Source organism: Lissotriton helveticus, chromosome 4_1 (assembly GCF_964261635.1).
Source record: "Lissotriton helveticus chromosome 4_1, aLisHel1.1, whole genome shotgun sequence".
Lineage (NCBI taxonomy): Eukaryota > Metazoa > Chordata > Amphibia > Caudata > Salamandridae > Lissotriton > Lissotriton helveticus.
Window position 1 is genome coordinate 972811234 of NC_136063.1, and position 17364 is coordinate 972828597.

Below are 17364 nucleotides of genomic sequence, written 5' to 3' on the forward strand. Positions count from 1 at the left end.
CCAGGAAGTCAAATACCATTTGGAGGCATTTAATGTTCAAGCAAAAACAGGTGATTTTTGACAAAAGAGATAACACCCCCCATTACGTCATGCTTCAGAAAGGTGAAAAATGGTCCGTTTTCAAATGTTTTATTTTTGAACGTCAGTTCACATTTGTAGGTAGATCATCAGTTTAAGAGCTAAAATTAGCATGTTTAAAGTGATTATCATGCTTCCAGGGGCCTGGGAAGTGAATTAAATACCATTTGGAGGCATTTAATGTTCAAGCAAAAACAGGTGATTTTTGACAAAAGAGATAACACCCCCCCATTACGTCATGCTTCAGAAAGGTGAAAAATGGTCCGTTTTCAAATGTTTTATTTTTGAACGTCAGTTCACATTTGTAGGTAGATCATCAGTTTAAGAGCTAAAATTAGCATGTTTAAAGTGATTTTCATGCTTCCAGGGCCCCTAAACACAAGATTTGTGGAAGAGTTAAAAGTGCATGAAAATGGCCAATTTACTCACTCTGAGGTCTCAAAAAGGGTTTCTTCACCCCGGGAAGTGAATTAAATACAATTTGGAGGCATTTAATGTTCAAGCAAAAACAGTTGATTTTTGACAAAAGAGATAACACCCCCCATTACGTCATGCTTCAGAAAGGTGAAAAATGGTCCGTTTTCAAATGTATTATTTTTGAACGTCAGTTCACATTTGTAGGTAGATCATCAGTTTAAGAGCTAAAATTAGCATGTTTAAAGTGATTTTCATGCTTCCAGGGGCCCAGGAAGTAAATTAAATACCATTTGGAGGCATTTAATGTTCAAGCTAAAACAGGTGATTTTTGACAAAAGAGATAACACCCCCCCATTACGTCATGCTTCAGAAAGGTGAAAAATGGTCCGTTTTCAAAAGTTTTATGTTTTGAACGTCAGTTCACATTTGTAGGTAGATCATCAGTTTAAGAGCTAAAATTAGCATGTTTAAAGTGATTTTCATGCTTCCAGGGGCATGGGAAGTGAATTTAATACCATTTGGAGGCATTTAATGTTCAAGTAAAAACAGGTGATTTTTGACAAAAGAGATAACACCCCCATTACGTCATGCTTCAGAAAGGTGAAAAATGGTCAGTTTTCAAATGTTTTATTTTTGAACGTCAGTTCACATTTGTAGGTAGATCATCAGTTTAAGAGCTAAAATTAGCATGTTTAAAGTGATTTTCATGCTTCCAGGGGCCCTAAACACAAGATTTGTGGAACAGTTAAAAGTGCATGAAAATGGCCAATTTACTCACTCTGAGGTCTCAAAAAGGGTTTCTTCACCCCGGGAAGTGAATTAAATACCATTTGAAGGCATTTAATGTTCAAGCAAAAACAGGTGATTTTTGACAAAAGAGATAACACCCCCCCATTACGTCATGCTTCAGAAAGGTGAAAAATGGTCCGTTTTCAAATGTTTTATTTTTGAACGTCAGTTCACATTTGTAGGTAGATCATCAGTTTAAGAGCTAAAATTAGCATGTTTAAAGTGATTTTCATGCTTCCAGGGCCCCTAAACACAAGATTTGTGGAACAGTTAAAAGTGCATGAAAATGGCCAATTTACTCACTCTGAGGTCTCAAAAAGGGTTTCTTCACCCCGGGAAGTGAATTAAATACAATTTGGAGGCATTTAATGTTCAAGCAAAAACAGGTGATTTTTGACAAAAGAGATAACACCCCCCCATTACGTCATGCTTCAGAAAGGTGAAAAATGGTCCGTTTTCAAATGTATTATTTTTGAACGTCAGTTCACATTTGTAGGTAGATCATCAGTTTAAGAGCTAAAATTAGCATGTTTAAAGTGATTTTCATGCTTCCAGGGGCCCAGGAAGTCAATTAAATACCATTTGGAGGCATTTAATGTTCAAGCAAAAACAGGTGATTTTTGACAAAAGAGATAACACCCCCCATTACGTCATGCTTCAGAAAGGTGAAAAATGGTCCGTTTTCAAATGTTTGTTTTTTGGACGTCAGTTCACATTTGTAGGTAGATCATCAGTTTAAGAGCTAAAATTAGCATGTTTAAAGTGATTATCACGCTTCCAGGGGCCTGGGAAGTGAATTAAATACCATTTGGAGGCATTTAATGTTCAAGCAAAAACAGGTGATTTTTGACAAAAGAGATAACACCCCCCATTACGTCATGCTTCAGAAAGGTGAAAAATGGTCCGTTTTCAAATGTTTTATTTTTGAACGTCAGTTCACATTTGTAGGTAGATCATCAGTTTAAGAGCTAAAAATAGCATGTTTAAAGTGATTTTCATGCTTCCAGGACCCCTAAACACAAGGTTTGTGGAACAGTTAAAAGTGCATGAAAATGGCCAATTTACTCACTCTGAGGTCTCAAAAAGGGTTTCTTCACCCCGGGAAGTAAATTAAATACAATTTGGAGGCATTTAATGTTCAAGCAAAAACAGTTGATTTTTGACAAAAGAGATAACACCCCCCCATTACGTCATGCTTCAGAAAGGTGAAAAATGGTCCGTTTTCAAATGTATTATTTTTGAACGTCAGTTCACATTTGTAGGTAGATCATCAGTTTAAGAGCTAAAATTAGCATGTTTAAAGTGATTATCATGCTTCCAGGGGCCTGGGAAGTGAATTAAATACCATTTGGAGGCATTTAATGTTCAAGCAAAAACAGGTGATTTTTGACAAAAGAGATAACACCCCCCCATTACGTCATGCTTCAGAAAGGTGAAAAATGGTCCGTTTTCAAATGTTTTATTTTTGAACGTCAGTTCACATTTGTAGGTAGATCATCAGTTTAAGAGCTAAAATTAGCATGTTTAAAGTGATTATCACGCTTCCAGGGGCCTGGGAAGTGAATTAAATACCATTTGGAGGCATTTAATGTTCAAGCAAAAACAGGTGATTTTTGACAAAAGAGATAACACCCCCCCATTACGTCATGCTTCAGAAAGGTGAAAAATGGTCAGTTTTCAAATGTTTTATTTTTGAACGTCAGTTCACATTTGTAGGTAGATCATCAGTTTAAGAGCTAAAATTAGCATGTTTAAAGTGATTTTCATGCTTCCAGGGGCATGGGAAGTGAATTTAATACCATTTGGAGGCATTTAATGTTCAAGCAAAAACAGGTGATTTTTGACAAAAGAGATAACACCCCCCATTACGTCATGCTTCAGAAAGGTGAAAAATGGTCAGTTTTCAAATGTTTTATTTTTGAACGTCAGTTCACATTTGTAGGTAGATCATCAGTTTAAGAGCTAAAATTAGCATGTTTAAAGTGATTTTCATGCTTCCAGGGGCCCTAAACACAAGATTTGTGGAACAGTTAAAAGTGCATGAAAATGGCCAATTTACTCACTCTGAGGTCTCAAAAAGGGTTTCTTCACCCCGGGAAGTGAATTAAATACCATTTGGAGGCATTTAATGTTCAAGCAAAAACAGGTGATTTTTTACAAAAGAGATAACACCCCCCAATTACGTCATGCTTCAGAAAGGTGAAAAATGGTCCGTTTTCAAATGTTTTATTTTTGAACGTCAGTTCACATTTGTAGGTAGATCATCAGTTTAAGAGCTAAAATTAGCATGTTTAAAGTGATTATCATGCTTCCAGGGGCCTGGGAAGTGAATTAAATACCATTTGGAGGCATTTAATGTTCAAGCAAAAACAGGTGATTTTTGACAAAAGAGATAACACCTCCCCATTACGTCATGCTTCAGAAAGGTGAAAAATGGTCCGTTTTCAAATGTTTTATTTTTGAACGTCAGTTCACATTTGTAGGTAGATCATCAGTTTAAGAGCTAAAATTAGCATGTTTAAAGTGATTTTCATGCTTCCAGGGCCCCTAAACACAAGATTTGTGGAACAGTTAAAAGTGCATGAAAATGGCCAATTTACTCACTCTGAGGTCTCAAAAAGGGTTTCTTCACCCCGGGAAGTGAATTAAATACAATTTGGAGGCATTTAATGTTCAAGCAAAAACAGGTGATTTTTGACAAAAGAGATAACACCCCCCCATTAAGTCATGCTTCAGAAAGGTGAAAAATGGTCCGTTTTCAAATGTATTATTTTTGAACGTCAGTTCACATTTGTAGGTAGATCATCAGTTTAAGAGCTAAAATTAGCATGTTTAAAGTGATTTTCATGCTTCCAGGGGCCCAGGAAGTCAATTAAATACCATTTGGAGGCATTTAATGTTCAAGCAAAAACAGGTGATTTTTGACAAAAGAGATAACACCCCCCCATTACGTCATGCTTCAGAAAGGTGAAAAATGGTCCGTTTTCAAATGTTTTATTTTTGAACGTCAGTTCACATTTGTAGGTAGATCATCAGTTTAAGAGCTAAAATTAGCATGTTTAAAGTGATTTTCATGCTTCCAGGGCCCCTAAACACAAGATTTGTGGAACAGTTAAAAGTGCATGAAAATGGCCAATTTACTCACTCTGAGGTCTCAAAAAGGGTTTCTTCACCCCGGGAAGTGAATTAAATACCATTTGGAGGCATTTAATGTTCAAGCAGAAAACAGGTGATTTTTGACAAAAGAGATAACACCCCCCCATTACGTCATGCTTCAGAAAGGTGAAAAATGGTCCGTTTTCAAATGTTTTATTTTTGAACGTCAGTTCACATTTGTAGGTAGATCATCAGTTTAAGAGCTAAAATTAGCATGTTTAAAGTGATTATCATGCTTCCAGGGGCCTGGGAAGTGAATTAAATACCATTTGGAGGCATTTAATGTTCAAGCAAAAACAGGTGATTTTTGACAAAAGACATAACACCTCCCCATTACGTCATGCTTCAGAAAGGTGAAAAATGGTCCGTTTTCAAATGTTTTATTTTTGAACGTCAGTTCACATTTGTAGGTAGATCATCAGTTTAAGAGCTAAAATTAGCATGTTTAAAGTGATTTTCATGCTTCCAGGGCCCCTAAACACAAGATTTGTGGAACAGTTAAAAGTGCATGAAAATGGCCAATTTACTCACTCTGAGGTCTCAAAAAGGGTTTCTTCACCCCGGGAAGTGAATTAAATACAATTTGGAGGCATTTAATGTTCAAGCAAAAACAGGTGATTTTTGACAAAAGAGATAACACCCCCCCATTACGTCATGCTTCAGAAAGGTGAAAAATGGTCCGTTTTCAAATGTATTATTTTTGAACGTCAGTTCACATTTGTAGGTAGATCATCAGTTTAAGAGCTACAATTAGCATGTTTAAAGTGATTTTCATGCTTCCAGGGGCCCAGGAAGTCAATTAAATACCATTTGGAGGCATTTAATGTTCAAGCAAAAACAGGTGATTTTTGACAAAAGAGATAACACCCCCCATTACGTCATGCTTCAGAAAGGTGAAAAATGGTCCGTTTTCAAATGTTTTATTTTTGAACGTCAGTTCACATTTGTAGGTAGATCATCAGTTTAAGAGCTAAAATTAGCATGTTTAAAGTGATTATCATGCTTCCAGGGGCCTGGGAAGTGAATTAAATACCATTTGGAGGCATTTAATGTTCAAGCAAAAACAGGTGATTTTTGACAAAAGAGATAACACCCCCCCATTACGTCATGCTTCAGAAAGGTGAAAAATGGTCCGTTTTCAAATGTTTTATTTTTGAACGTCAGTTCACATTTGTAGGTAGATCATCAGTTTAAGAGCTAAAATTAGCATGTTTAAAGTGATTTTCATGCTTCCAGGGCCCCTAAACACAAGATTTGTGGAAGAGTTAAAAGTGCATGAAAATGGCCAATTTACTCACTCTGAGGTCTCAAAAAGGGTTTCTTCACCCCGGGAAGTGAATTAAATACAATTTGGAGGCATTTAATGTTCAAGCAAAAACAGTTGATTTTTGACAAAAGAGATAACACCCCCCATTACGTCATGCTTCAGAAAGGTGAAAAATGGTCCGTTTTCAAATGTATTATTTTTGAACGTCAGTTCACATTTGTAGGTAGATCATCAGTTTAAGAGCTAAAATTAGCATGTTTAAAGTGATTTTCATGCTTCCAGGGGCCCAGGAAGTAAATTAAATACCATTTGGAGGCATTTAATGTTCAAGCTAAAACAGGTGATTTTTGACAAAAGAGATAACACCCCCCCATTACGTCATGCTTCAGAAAGGTGAAAAATGGTCCGTTTTCAAAAGTTTTATGTTTTGAACGTCAGTTCACATTTGTAGGTAGATCATCAGTTTAAGAGCTAAAATTAGCATGTTTAAAGTGATTTTCATGCTTCCAGGGGCATGGGAAGTGAATTTAATACCATTTGGAGGCATTTAATGTTCAAGTAAAAACAGGTGATTTTTGACAAAAGAGATAACACCCCCATTACGTCATGCTTCAGAAAGGTGAAAAATGGTCAGTTTTCAAATGTTTTATTTTTGAACGTCAGTTCACATTTGTAGGTAGATCATCAGTTTAAGAGCTAAAATTAGCATGTTTAAAGTGATTTTCATGCTTCCAGGGGCCCTAAACACAAGATTTGTGGAACAGTTAAAAGTGCATGAAAATGGCCAATTTACTCACTCTGAGGTCTCAAAAAGGGTTTCTTCACCCCGGGAAGTGAATTAAATACCATTTGAAGGCATTTAATGTTCAAGCAAAAACAGGTGATTTTTGACAAAAGAGATAACACCCCCCCATTACGTCATGCTTCAGAAAGGTGAAAAATGGTCTGTTTTCAAATGTTTTATTTTTGAACGTCAGTTCACATTTGTAGGTAGATCATCAGTTTAAGAGCTAAAATTAGCATGTTTAAAGTGATTTTCATGCTTCCAGGGCCCCTAAACACAAGATTTGTGGAACAGTTAAAAGTGCATGAAAATGGCCAATTTACTCACTCTGAGGTCTCAAAAAGGGTTTCTTCACCCCGGGAAGTGAATTAAATACAATTTGGAGGCATTTAATGTTCAAGCAAAAACAGGTGATTTTTGACAAAAGAGATAACACCCCCCCATTACGTCATGCTTCAGAAAGGTGAAAAATGGTCCGTTTTCAAATGTATTATTTTTGAACGTCAGTTCACATTTGTAGGTAGATCATCAGTTTAAGAGCTAAAATTAGCATGTTTAAAGTGATTTTCATGCTTCCAGGGGCCCAGGAAGTCAATTAAATACCATTTGGAGGCATTTAATGTTCAAGCAAAAACAGGTGATTTTTGACAAAAGAGATAACACCCCCCATTACGTCATGCTTCAGAAAGGTGAAAAATGGTCCGTTTTCAAATGTTTTATTTTTGAACGTCAGTTCACATTTGTAGGTAGATCATCAGTTTAAGAGCTAAAATTAGCATGTTTAAAGTGATTATCATGCTTCCAGGGGCCTGGGAAGTGAATTAAATACCATTTGGAGGCATTTAATGTTCAAGCAAAAACAGGTGATTTTTGACAAAAGAGATAACACCCCCCCATTACGTCATGCTTCAGAAAGGTGAAAAATGGTCCGTTTTCAAATGTTTTATTTTTGAACGTCAGTTCACATTTGTAGGTAGATCATCAGTTTAAGAGCTAAAATTAGCATGTTTAAAGTGATTTTCATGCTTCCAGGGCCCCTAAACACAAGATTTGTGGAACAGTTAAAAGTGCATGAAAATGGCCAATTTACTCACTCTGAGGTCTCAAAAAGGGTTTCTTCACCCCGGGAAGTGAATTAAATACAATTTGGAGGCATTTAATGTTCAAGCAAAAACAGTTGATTTTTGACAAAAGAGATAACACCCCCCCATTACGTCATGCTTCAGAAAGGTGAAAAATGGTCCGTTTTCAAATGTATTATTTTTGAACGTCAGTTCACATTTGTAGGTAGATCATCAGTTTAAGAGCTAAAATTAGCATGTTTAAAGTGATTTTCATGCTTCCAGGGGCCCAGGAAGTAAATTAAATACCATTTGGAGGCATTTAATGTTCAAGCTAAAACAGGTGATTTTTGACAAAAGAGATAACACCCCCCCATTACGTCATGCTTCAGAAAGGTGAAAAATGGTCCGTTTTCAAAGGTTTTATGTTTTGAACGTCAGTTCACATTTGTAGGTAGATCATCAGTTTAAGAGCTAAAATTAGCATGTTTAACGTGATTTTCATGCTTCCAGGGGCATGGGAAGTGAATTTAATATCATTTGGAGGCATTTAATGTTCAAGCAAAAACAGGTGATTTTTGACAAAAGAGATAACACCCCCATTACGTCATGCTTCAGAAAGGTGAAAAAATGGTCAGTTTTCAAATGTTTTATTTTTGAACGTCAGTTCACATTTGTAGGTAGATCATCAGTTTAAGAGCTAAAATTAGCATGTTTAAAGTGATTTTCATGCTTCCAGGGGCCCTAAACACAAGATTTGTGGAACAGTTAAAAGTGCATGAAAATGGCCAATTTACTCACTCTGAGGTCTCAAAAAGGGTTTCTTCACCCCGGGAAGTGAATTAAATACCATTTGGAGGCATTTAATGTTCAAGCAAAAACAGGTGATTTTTGACAAAAGAGATAACACCCCCCCATTACGTCATGCTTCAGAAAGGTGAAAAATGGTCCGTTTTCAAATGTTTTATTTTTGAACGTCAGTTCACATTTGTAGGTAGATCATCAGTTTAAGAGCTAAAATTAGCATGTTTAAAGTGATTTTCATGCTTCCAGGGCCCCTAAACACAAGATTTGTGGAACAGTTAAAAGTGCATGAAAATGGCCAATTTACTCACTCTGAGGTCTCAAAAAGGGTTTCTTCACCCCGGGAAGTGAATTAAATACAATTTGGAGGCATTTAATGTTCAAGCAAAAACAGTTGATTTTTGACAAAAGAGATAACACCCCCCCATTACGTCATGCTTCAGAAAGGTGAAAAATGGTCCGTTTTCAAATGTATTATTTTTGAACGTCAGTTCACATTTGTAGGTAGATCATCAGTTTAAGAGCTAAAATTAGCATGTTTAAAGTGATTTTCATGCTTCCAGGGGCCCAGGAAGTAAATTAAATACCATTTGGAGGCATTTAATGTTCAAGCTAAAACAGGTGATTTTTGACAAAAGAGATAACACCCCCCCATTACGTCATGCTTCAGAAAGGTGAAAAATGGTCCGTTTTCAAAAGTTTTATGTTTTGAACGTCAGTTCACATTTGTAGGTAGATCATCAGTTTAAGAGCTAAAATTAGCATGTTTAAAGTGATTTTCATGCTTCCAGGGGCATGGGAAGTGAATTTAATACCATTTGGAGGCATTTAATGTTCAAGCAAAAACAGGTGATTTTTGACAAAAGAGATAACACCCCCATTACGTCATGCTTCAGAAAGGTGAAAAATGGTCAGTTTTCAAATTTTTTATTTTTGAACGTCAGTTCACATTTGTAGGTAGATCATCAGTTTAAGAGCTAAAATTAGCATGTTTAAAGTGATTTTCATGCTTCCAGGGGCCCTAAACACAAGATTTGTGGAACAGTTAAAAGTGCATGAAAATGGCCAATTTACTCACTCTGAGGTCTCAAAAAGGGTTTCTTCACCCCGGGAAGTGAATTAAATACCATTTGGAGGCATTTAATGTTCAAGCAAAAACAGGTGATTTTTGACAAAAGAGATAACACCCCCCCATTACGTCATGCTTCAGAAAGGTGAAAAATGGTCCGTTTTCAAATGTTTTATTTTTGAACGTCAGTTCACATTTGTAGGTAGATCATCAGTTTAAGAGCTAAAATCGACTCACTGTTGACATGTAACATCACAGGGGAGGCCTGGTTGGCTCATTTTTCCAAACTTTATTCTAACCCATTAGGGGCTTTGGACCAGATTAGGGGTCCCAGATACAGCGTACCTGACGCTAGCATAGATTTAGACCCCATTTTTACACCTAAGGAGGTTGAAGCAGCGATCAGGTGCCTTGTGCCCAATAAGGCGGCAGGCCCAGATGGCGTTCCTGGCGACTTGCTCCGGACTAACTTGGAGGTGTGGAGCTTACTCATTGCCCAACTTCTGAATGAGGCCATGAAGGGCGGAGGCTTCCCAGATTCATGGAGGGGTGCGGAAGTCGTCCCTATTTTTAAAAAAGGCTGTAGGGACGACCCTGCCAACTACCGACCTATAAGTCTGCTTGATTCTACCCAGAAGGTAGCAGGGAAGGTAGTTTTAGGGAGGATTTTGCAGTGGGCCGATGAAAAGCAGGTCTTGTCTGACTTTCAGGCCGGTTTTAGAACAGGTACTGGCACGATTGAGCAGACATTTAGTTTCCTAATGCTTTATTGGAAAGTGGTAAAACTGGGCAAAGGCAGTCTTTATCTTGCCTTCATAGATTTGCGGACTGCCTTTGACCTAGTCCCACGCAACCAATTGTGGGCTGTCCTTGAGGGCTTGGGCATGCCCTCGTACCTGCTCGCATTGATCATTAAATTCCATGAAAGCAATTTTGCTCAAGTCAGATGGGGGGCGCAGGGCCAAAAAACACCTCGCATCTCTGTAGACAGGGGTGTCCGCCAGGGGTGTGTGCTAGCCCCCACTCTGTTTTCACTATATAGAAACGGAGTGGTGGAGCATCATCTTAAACTACCAGCAGATGCACCCTCCCTGGTGGGCAGGAAGATACCAACTCTCCTGTTTGCAGATGATACTCTGTTGATCTCGAAATCCCCGCTAGGCCTCCAAACGCCGTTATCAAGGTTCAAGGGCTTTTGTGATTCCAGGGGCTTGGCTATTAACATCAGTAAAACCAAGTTCCTGGTGCTGAATCCCCCTAGGAAGTCAGTACACCCCCCAACCCTTGACTCAATTCCACTAGAAAGGGTAAGGGAATTCGATTATTTAGGCATCCGAATCTGTGACTCTATGAGTTGGAAGGCACATCACCAAAAAACTATTCTGTCTCATAGGAGGGTCACGGGTGCGTTATTAAAAGAACATCGTGCCTCTTCCCTTAAACCTATCGGGGTGATACTAGATATTTATAAGGCAAAAGCTGTAAGTGCGGCGTTGTATGGGGCAGAGCTGTGGGGTACGCAGAAATTTGACACTTTGTCTCAACTTGAGAATAAATTTCACAAAGACCTAATGAGGCTCCCTCATAGCTCTCCCACTCTTCCTCTCCTATTTGACACAGGCACACGCTCCATAGCCGAGCAGGCTAAGCTACGCCCTCTTCTACTGTGGGCCCGCATTTGGAATGTCCCTGAACTCTCAAGCTATGCTGACGCACTACGTGAACTCCTCTCAACCCCGGGTTGGTATAAGATCGGCTGGCTCCTGGAAGTAAAGCGCCTCCTTTGCGTATTGGGCCTGGGAGACGCATGGGCCAATAGATCTTCACCACCTAAACAGCTGTTAAAGAAAATATTCTGGTCGTGGGTGGAAAACGAGAGAGGGAGCCACTCTAATCTATGTAGATCTGCTGTTGAGTTTTTGGTCATTAAAGATCTCCCTTTTAGAGAACCTTACCTGGATGTGATCTCCAATCCAATAGATAGGGCACTGTATTTTAAATTTAGGGTTGGAGTTTTGCACCTTGGTACATGGACAGCGAATTGGAAACCCCCATGGCAAACTATAGCAACCTGCCCTTTCTGTGCTAATAGGGATGAATCCATTGCCCACTTAATGTTTGAGTGTTCAGCGTATGCTGCTCCTCGCCGTAGATGGCTGAAACCGCTTTGTTTGAGGCTGGAAACCCGGTCACACGCGGAGGCCTTACAGATGTTAAGATCAGACACGCACCCCTTTATTGCTTGTGGCATGGCAACATTTCTGGGATGGGTTTGGAGGATAAGATCTGCAAGGAAAATGATCCTCCAGTAAAGTCACCTACCCCGATTCCTCTGGTTTTAGCCATTTATTGCTGTGTTTTTTTTTTTTGTTTTTTTTTTCCTTTTAAGGATGATATATTGTCTATGTGTATAAAATGTATTTTAGATGGCTGATTTGCACAACTGTTGCACATATTATACTGTCTTCTATTGATATGCCTGTTTGTATTGATGGTCGAATTGTATAATTGTTTATATTTTATAACTATTTTTATACTGTAATGCTTTTAAGAAATGATAAAATATTTCGAAATAAAGCTATACAACAACAACAAAATTAGCATGTTTAAAGTGATTATCATGCTTCCAGGGGCCTGGGAAGTGAATTAAATACCATTTGGAGGCATTTAATGTTCAAGCAAAAACAGGTGATTTTTGACCAAAGAGATAACACCCCCCCATTACGTCATGCTTCAGAAAGGTGAAAAATGGTCCGTTTTCAAATGTTTTATTTTTGAACGTCAGTTCACATTTGTAGGTAGATCATCAGTTTAAGAGCTACAATTAGCATGTTTAAAGTGATTTTCATGCTCCCAGGGCCCCTAAACACAAGATTTGTGGAACAGTTAAAAGTGCATGAAAATGGCCAATTTACTCACTCTGAGGTCTCAAAAAGGGTTTCTTCACCCCGGGAAGTGAATTAAATACAATTTGGAGGCATTTAATGTTCAAGCAAAAACAGGTGATTTTTGACAAAAGAGATAACACCCCCCCATTACGTCATGCTTCAGAAAGGTGAAAAATGGTCCGTTTTCAAATGTTTTATTTCTGAACGTCAGTTCACATTTGTAGGTAGATCATCAGTTTAAGAGCTAAAATTAGCATGTTTAAAGTGATTATCATGCTTCCAGGGGCCTGGGAAGTGAATTAAATACCATTTGGAGGCATTTAATGTTCAAGCAAAAACAGGTGATTTTTGACAAAAGAGATAACACCCCCCCATTACGTCATGCTTCAGAAAGGTGAAAAATGGTCCGTTTTCAAATGTTTTATTTTTGAACGTCAGTTCACATTTGTAGGTAGATCATCAGTTTAAGAGCTAAAATTAGCATGTTTAAGCCCTTCGACGCTCATGACGAGCTGGGCTCGTCATGGCGTAGCCTCCTCGCACGCTCATGACGAGCCCAGCTCGTCACGTAAAGTGCGCTTTCGCAAAACCCAGCGTACGGGCGGAATTCCGCCCGCACGCATGCGGTTAAAGTGATTTTCATGCTTCCAGGGGCCCTAAACACAAGATTTGTGGAACAGTTAAAAGTGCATGAAAATGGCCAATTTACTCACTCTGAGGTCTCAAAAAGGGTTTCTTCACCCCGGGAAGTGAATTAAATACCATTTGGAGGCATTTAATGTTCAAGCAAAAACAGGTGATTTTTGACAAAAGAGATAACACCCCCCCATTACGTCATGCTTCAGAAAGGTGAAAAATGGTCTGTACCTGCTTTTGCTGTGCTGCCTTGATTTGCCACGCTTCATAGTAATCCGGAGGAAAATTACCCTCCTTTCTTGTAATCCGTGCACTAGAGGTGACAGAGGGGACCCAAGGCGCGAAAGTACCCGACCTCCTGGAGCCCTCGCTGGGATCCGGGAGGCAAATGGCACCTCATCGGGACTTCCAGGGAAGTTCGGCCATCTGGTCGCCCCCATTGGAAAGCATTGCGGGCGACCAGATGGCCGAGGCGATCCGGGCGACCAGATGGCCGAGGGGAGAGGGGCGACCAGATGGCCGAGGGGATACGGGCGACCAGATGGCCGAGGGGATGCAGGCGACCAGATGGCCGGGCACGAAAGGGACGCCATCTGGTCGCCCCGTGCCCCGACGAAGGAGGGAGCGGGCGCCCGGGGCATGGCGGGCCGGAGGCCCGGGGCCCCAGCCGGGCCATAGCCATGGAGGCTGCCAGGGGCCGGCGGGCCCTCCGTCCCCGGGGCCCGTTTACACCTTGACAAGCAGGGGAGGCCTGCAAGGGACCGACGGACCCCTGTCCTGGGCCCTGGGTGGAGCGGCAGCCCGGGGGACCGGGCCCAGGGCCGGAGCGCCCGACCCGGGGCCCCGACCGGGCCCCTGGACCCAGCCCAAGGCTCCCAGGCCCGGAGGCGCAGGGGAAGCCTCCCCGGGCCCGCCGGACCCCGTCCCCGGCACCCTGCCCCGCGGCAGGACCCAGGACGGAGCCCGGGGTGGGGAGGCCACCCTCCCCGTGGCCCTCAGGGGCCCCGGGTGGGGCTCCTGAACCCAGCCAAGCACGGGGAGGCTCCCCGGGCACCACGGAACCCCGTCCCGGGACTTTGGCAGTGCGGCAGGCCGGGGGACAGGGCCCGGGGCCGGAGCACCCTACCCGGGGCCCGGCCGGGCCCCTGGACCCAGCCGGGGCTCCCAAGCCTGGAGGCGCATGGGACGCCTCCCTGGTCCCTCCGGACCCCGTCCCGGGCACCCTGCCACGCAGCAGGACCAAGGACAGAGCCCGGGGTGGGGAGGCTGCCCTCCCCAGGCCCTCAGGGGCCCTAGCCACTGCTCCTGAACCCAGCCAAGCAAGGGGAGGCTCCCCGGGCACATCGGAACCCCTTCCCGGTCCCTTGGCAGTGCGGCAGGCTGGGAGACAGGGACCAGGGCCGGAGCACCCGACCCGGGGCCCGGCCGGGCCCCTGGTCGCAGCCTGGGCTCCCAAGCCCGGAGGTGCATGGGACGCCTCCCCGGTCCCTCCGGACCCCGTCCCGGTCACCCTGCCACGCAGCAGGACCAAGGACAGAGCCCGGGGTGGGGAGGCTGCCCTCCCCAGGCCCTCAGGGGCCCTAGCCACTGCTCCTGAACCCAGCCAAGCAAGGGGAGGCTCCCCGGGCACATCGGAACCCCTTCCCGGTCCCTTGGCAGTGCGGCAGGCTGGGAGACAGGGACCAGGGCCGGAGCACCCGACCCGGGGCCCGGCTGGGCCCCTGGTCGCAGCCTGGGCTCCCAAGCCCGGAGGTGCATGGGACGCCTCCCCGGTCCCTCCGGACCCCGTCCCGGTCACCCTGCCACGCAGCAGGACCAAGGACAGAGCCCGGGGTGGGGAGGCCGCCCTCCCCCGGGCCCCTAGGGGCCCCGGACAGAGCTCCTGAACCCAGACAAGCAAGGGGAGGCTCCCCGGGGACAACGGAACCCCTTCCTAGGCCCTTGGCAGTGCGGTAGGCTGGGAGACAGGGACCAGGGCCGGAGCACCTGACCCGGGGCCCGGCCGGGCCCCTGGACCCAGCCGGGGCTCCCAAGCCCGGAGGCGCATGGGACGCCTCCCCGGACCCATGGAGCCCATCCTGGGCATTGAGCCATGCTGTTGGCATGGAGATGGGTGCCCCGGACGCCCGGGGGAGGTCTGTCCGGGACACATGGAGCCCATCCTGGGCATTGAACCATGCCGTTGGCCTGGAGAAGGGAGCCCCCGGACGCCCGGGGGAGGACTGCCCGGTACCCGTGGAGCCCTTCCCGGGTACTTTGCAACACCGTTGGCCTCCTGGAGATGGGTGCCCCAGATGCCCGGGGGCGGGCTGCCCGGGACCCATGGAGCCCGTCCTGGGCACTTTTGCATGCCGTCGGCCTGGAGGTGGGTGCCCTGGACGCCCGGGGGAGGCCTGCCCGGGACCCGTGGAACCCTTCCCGGGTACTTTGCCAATGCCGTTGGCCTCATGGAGACGGTTGCCCCGGACGCCCGGGGGAGGCCTGCGCGGGACCCATGGAGCCCGTCCTGGGCATTGAGCCATGCCGTTGGCCTGGAGATTGGAGCCCCGGACGCCCGGGGGAGGACTGCCCGGTACCCGTGGATCCCGTCCTGGGCACTTTGACATGCCGTCGGCCTGGAGGTGGGAGCCCCGGACGCCCGGGAGCGGGCTGCCCGGGACCCATGGAGCCCGTCCTGGACACTTTGACATGCCGTCGGCCTGGAGGAGGGTGCCCGGGACACCCGGGGGGAGGCCTGTCCGGGACCCGTGGAGCCCTTCCCGGGTACTTTGCCAATGCTGTTGGCCTCATGGAGATGGGTGCCCCGGACGCCCGGGGGAGGACTGCCCGATACCCGTGGAGCCCTTCCCGGGTACTTTGCAACGCCGTTGGCCTCCTGGAGATGTGTGCCCCAAACGCCCGGGGGGAGGGCTGCCCGGGGCCCGTGGAGCCCGTCCGTCCTGGGCACTTTGACATGCCGTCGTCCTGGAGGTGGGAGCCCCGGACGCCCGGGGGAGGGCTGCCCGGGACCCATGGAGCCCTTCCCGGTTACTCTGCCATCCCGTTGGCCTCCTGGAGATGGTTGCCCCGGACGCCCGGGGGAGGTTTGTCCGGGGCCCATGGAGCCCGTCCTGGGCAGTGTGACATGCCGTCGGCCTGGAGGTGGGAGCCCCGGACGCCCGGGGGAAGGCTGCCCGGGACCCGTGGAGCCCTTCCCGGGTACTTTGCCATCCCGTTGGCCTCCTGGAGATGGGTGCCCCGGACGCCCGGGGGAGGTCTGTCCGGGGCCCATGGAGCCCGTCCTGGGCAGTGTGACATGCCGTCGGCCTGGAGGTGGAAGCCCCGGACGCCCGGGGGAAGGCTGCCCGGGACCCGTGGAGCCCTTCCCGGGTACTTTGCCATCCCTTTGGCCTCCTGGAGATGGGTGCCCCGGACGCCCAGGGGAGGTCTGTCCGGGACACGTGGAGCCCGTCCTGGGCATTGAGCCATGCCGTTGGCCCGGAGAATGGAGCCCCCAGACACCCGGGGGAGGTGTTGCCCAGGCTTATCTCATCTGGTCCCCCGGGCAGAGAACCACCAGCCCTGGAGGGGTGTCCGGGCGTACCCTGCCCCTAGTAATCCGGAGGGAAATTACCCCCCTTTCTTGCAATCCGTGCACGCGAGGTGACAGAGGGGACCCAAGGCGTAAAAGAACCCGACCACATGGAGCCCTAGCTGGGATCCGGGAGGCGAATGGCACCTCAGGGAAGCCCGGCAAACTGGTCGCCCCATTGGAAAGCATCGCGGGCGACCAGATGGCCGGGATCGAAAGGACTCCCAGCTCCCCATCCATCCCAAGCCTTCGCGGTAGGGTTCCTGACTGCCTGCCCACGCAAGGCAGGGCTCTTGGACCCCGGCAGGGCCTCAGGTGCAGGTTGGACCACCGGAGCTCTAGGGCCCGGACGACCTGGGGGAGGAATGCCCGGGACCCGTGGAGCCCGTCCTGGGTACTTTGACATGCTGTCGGCCTGGAGGTGGGTGCCCCGGACGCCCGGGGGAAGCTGCCCGGGACCCATGGAGCCCGTCCTGGGCACTTTGACATTCCGTCGGCCTGGAGGTGGGAGCCCCGGACGCCCGGGGGGAGGTCTGCCCGGGACCCATGGAGCCCGTCCTGGGTACTTTGCCAATGCCGTTGGCCTCATGAAGATGGGTGCCCCGGACGCCCGGGGGAGGTCTACCCGGGACCCATGGAGCCCTTCCCGGGTACTTTGCCAATGGCGTTGGCCTCATGGAGATGGGTGCCCCGGACGCCCGGGGGAGGTCTACCCGGGACCCATGGAGCCCTTCCCGGGTACTTTGCCAATGCCGTTGGCCTCATGGAGATGGATGCCCCGGACGCCCGGGGGAGGTCTGCCCGGGACCCATGGAGCCCGTCCTGGGTACTTTGCCAATGCCGT